Raw genomic sequence first — 4,983 nt, forward strand, 5'->3', positions numbered from 1 at the left:
AGTGCTAAATTACAAGCAAATTGGCACCGAATAAAGCTAACAGGATGGTTGATAAATTTCAACCTTACAATCTTCCCTTTTGGCTATTCCATGACAAAACCCTAAAACAAATTCTATACTTAACGCGTGAGTTAAGAACAGTGGGAAAACTCACTCACACCTAACTCTAGAATTTGTAAAGTTTTTGAACCATAAGAACAAGAACTCCTAAAACACAACAATAAAATAAGTTCATTGTATGCAGAAAACTTATAATGCATATGGAGCAAACACAATGCGATCAAGCACAATGGAATAAAGCAATAAACCATGACAAGACCAAAACAAGCAATCACTATAACCAAGTGATCATAATGTTCATTCACACTTGGAATGAACATTCGGACATTCAAGCTGACAAACATAAGGCACATCATTTGAATGACCAACACTCAACCAATGCACAGTACAAGAAGTATATGCATTTAGGAAAAATCCTACAAGGGCAAAAGAGTGATAGTACTTAGAAGGAAATGCATAATAATTAGTTATAAGTACTGATTTAGCAAAGCACACAGGCTGCATGAAGCATGGTACAAACCACAAAGGCCTACAAGGTGCATAGAAACAACCCTAAAAGCTTACAAAAGTAACATGGGTATAAAACAAAAACAGAAACCTTAAAAACCTATAAAGGTACCAGGTACAAACGCAAAAACTCATAAAGACAATGCTGAATAAACAACATATTAGATACTGAATAACTTCTGAAATAAAACTATGCAAGAGTTAAGAGTTTTAGCCAATTAAACAACTAACACCACAGTGTTTTAAATTAGTAATAACAGTAGAAACCAAAAAAATATCAAAGCTATACACAAAACATCAAGTGATAAAAAAATCTCTCCATTTCACTATTCTTTCTATCTCTCTGTCTATCTCCTCCTTTCTATATGCATCTCCCCCTTTTTGTCAGGAATAGCTAAAGGCTATCTTCAAGCTTTTGTTGTATAGCATCTAGCTGAGTCTCGATAATTGTGAGTTGCATCTAAGTTTGATTGTGAAAGGAGTTGAGAATCCATTCTAACTTAGAAATTCGATGAAACACATTTTCGACGAAGTAACTTTGCTTGGGAATTTGAAAATCAGGAGGAACAGACGGGGTGCCAGTTGATTGTGTAGGAGTAACTGTAGCATGAGCAGATGGAGATGCATGTGTGGATGGCTCAGTCTTAGGTTTCTTGGAGGAGTGACTCTTGCTTGCTTGAAGAGTGTGCATGGATATTGGTCGAGGACGGGGCAGGATTTTCTCATCTGATGAAGGACTAACACCTTCATGAAGAACAATCTTCATGACTTGGCTATAGAATGGAAGAATTGTCTGTGTTGCTGAACGAGCCACTGTTTTCCCAATGAGTTGGAATATATGAGCACAGATGTCAATCGGGGCACCGTTAATGAGGTCACACAGAAATTTAGCCATTCCAAGACTGATGTAGGTAGTGTTTGACAATGGGTAGAGATTGGAAAACATGATTAGTTTTATAGTTGTCAGTTCGGGCGAAAACAGTGCAGTGCTTTTAGATGCTCCTGTGCTTCCCACTTCATATTCATTCCTAAGAACCTGAAGGATGTCTTGTGCCTGAAGTACTTTTTCATCATAGGGAGTTTGATCCACATTTTTTGGTTTGGTGATGCGAAGTACCTTAGCAATGTAGTCTGCATTCATGGAAAATTCTGTTCCTCGTACCCAGCATTTCAACTCTACCCCTGTGTATCTGGCATTAGAGTAGAATTCCTTAACTAGTTCTTCACTTGGGTCCTCAAAATTTCCAAAAGATCAACCTAATCTTTCTTAGCAAAGATTTTAGGGATAAACGTTGTCCCTGGGGTATTAAACTTGACAATTCGTTCCACAATGAGAGAAGACTCTTTGAAGATGTCTGTGTAGGTCTTGGCGTCAGTAGGAGTCTTGAATCTCTCAATGGTAGAGTCCCTGGAAGACTTAGATGACCGTCGAGTTCGTTTAGCAACCGGGGTTGACGGGTCATCAGTTACAACGTCTTTGCCTTTGGAGGAACAACGAGTCAACTAAAAAGTATCAAATACACATCAGAGAACCAAATGCAATGCCACAGGATATACACATTAGTATGATTAGATTCAAATATAAGAGTGTGAAAACAAATTTCACAGAATCACAGAAACATGAACAAGGTTAACACCAAGAAGACATATGCAAACAGATATGATGAATATCAGAGACAACTCAGTACCAAATGGGCAATGTGCACCATAAAGTCACAAATGACAAAGTACCAAGAACATGATATGAATGGAGCAACACATTCAAGACCCTCAACATATATCACATTCTTTCAATACACAGAAACATGAAAACACATGAAGAGTAAGAAACAAAGCAAAGGCAAGACAAGAACAGCAAAACTCAAAACACACAAACCCCCAAACTAAGTTCGAAATCCTTAAATCTCAACATAACAGAAACACTTCTCAAAACAGAAAAAAGATACACGAACCAAGTATAATGAAGTGGGATAGAAATAACCCATATGTTTTTCTTGGTGTTTGATGAAGACATGATGCAAAAATGGAATCTTTTTCAGTGAGAACCGGAGTGTTTAAGAGAGAGAAATGAGGAAGAAAATGAATAGTCACTGATATTAAAGGGAAAAACTAAAAAAAAAAATTTAAAAACTGTCCATAAAATGCAAAACACGCATTTTTCGTGACTTAATTAAGTCGCCAAGGTAAGCCACGAAACACTATAAGACCAAGATTTTCAAAAAATCTTCTAAGTGTTTTTTCGCGACTGGAAGGTCTATCCGCAAGATATAGTCGTTAGGGGAGCCGCAAAAATCTCTGTGTACCCCTCACGACTGGACCTTCCACCCGTGAACAAGTCGCCACATTGAGCCGCGAAAATCATAAAAACTCAAATTTTTGAAAAATTTTCTAAGTCTTTTTCGTGACTGCAACCTTGACTCGCCAGTTATCCGCGAAAAATCTCGGAGTAAGCTCGCGGCTTGGGCATGCGACTGGACCTACCCGCAATTGAGTCGCCAAAACAGGGCAATACTGTTTTTGACAATTTTGTGAAAACAAAATAATTTCCAAAAACAAACTAAAACACTCAAAAATCTTTTTGTGTCTGATCAACAATGATTGAGTTTGTGAAAAAATTTTTAAATAAATATAATCACACAAATGAATATGGCAATCATTGAACATAGATTTGTGTGTTGTGTGTGAATATCAAAAGTGAGATAGTCCTTAGTCTAATGTGAAGTTTCAATGATCAATTCAATCAAGGCATACACAACTCGCACTAGATAATGTGACCCATCTCAATTATAGAAATGTGCATATATGACCTCCCACAGAAACTTGAGTACAATTCTTTAAAACTTTTCATTTGACTCCATTTTCACATATCATTTGATCTTTTTGAAGAAACATATCATTTGATCTTTTTGCAGCTCAATATCTCTTTTCATTTGGAGATTTACATTTGGTGAGCTCTTTAATTAAAAGTAATAAAAATAAAAGTGGGAAGATATATAGGCACAAGTCTATGCATATCTCAAGATCAACAAAACCATTCACTAATCATACATGACAAGGTTGAAGATCTATTTACAACAGTCACAAAGATTTCAGAAGTTCCTCCATAATGATATGAGTGCATAAAACACAAGCTAAGCTTTTTAAATGCACAAAGCCATTAGTACAAAAGTACAAGGCAAAATATGCTTTGAGACAGCATTCATCAAATTTGATCATACTTTTGGATTTTCTACTTTTTATGTATTTTTGGATTTTTGACATAAAAGTAACAAGAGATTCATCAAAGACAATGTAAAAACATTTTAAAAATGAAACAAATAAACAAGCAGCCAAAACAGAAACAAAACAGAGGTATAAAGCATGCAACAAAACATATTAACAAAGCATAGGAAGAATTGATGCATGGACATGTTATGATGCTTATGTATGAGTACCTTTCGTCACCCACATGTCACATGCGTTTGGAGTGATATCCTTTACGGATTGGGTACGAGAGTTTGGACTATCAAACCTTTGTGTGAAGCTTTCCAAGCAATTTGTAAAGGCACCAATCATCTTCATTATGTCCATCATTCAGAGATCACGGTTTTAACTTCTTGGTATCTCACCACCCCAAGACCTATTGTCATTTCTTCTTCCTCGTGACCGAGGAGCACTTGCACTTCAATGCTCTTAGTTTGTGACAGTTGGATCTTGTGTGTCCTTGCACTCTACAAAAGTGGCAAACATGGTTCGATCTAGGACCCTATTGTGATCTTGTAAGAGATCTTCCTCTAGCTTCAAATCTGGCTTCTAATTGATTACGAGACTTATTATACACCCGTTGATCAGCCACATTTTTCATCTTCTCAGCCTTAATTTTCTCAGGAATAGACTTATCCACAATAATCTCTTTAGCCTTCACATACTTCACTTCTTTGATGACCTTGGCTGACGAGCCACTTCCTCCGGTGTATCCTAACTCGGACTTTTTTGAGGAAGGTTTTTGAGATGAAATAACATCTTCTAACTTCTGGGAGGAGACGCTTTCTATCTTGGCATGAGCTTGCACTACCTCTTGCTCAAGAAATCTCACTTTTGTGTAAGTTTCGGATAACTCACCATTAATTGTTTCAATCTCACACTTTGCCTCCTCATATCGTGCCAGAAGACTTTTGTAATCTTCCTCAGCCCTTTTCATCTTCTTAATGGCTGCATAGCCACCTTAGCATATTTACCGGTCTTCTCAAGGAGTGAGTTGTAAATCTTTTGCAATCCCACTGCATCTCCAACTTCCTCATCTTCACACTCCTCAACTATTCCAATAGTCTCTAAATCAAAATTCTCCCTAAGCTCCTTCACAAGTGTACCAAAATCATCTTAGGACTCCACATATGCAATGGTCATGAATGCGGAGTAGTTTCCTTCTCCGTCACA

This window comes from Quercus suber, unplaced genomic scaffold (genome assembly GCF_002906115.3).
Source record: "Quercus suber isolate HL8 unplaced genomic scaffold, Cork oak 2.0 scaffold_154, whole genome shotgun sequence".
NCBI classification, from domain to species: domain Eukaryota; kingdom Viridiplantae; phylum Streptophyta; class Magnoliopsida; order Fagales; family Fagaceae; genus Quercus; species Quercus suber.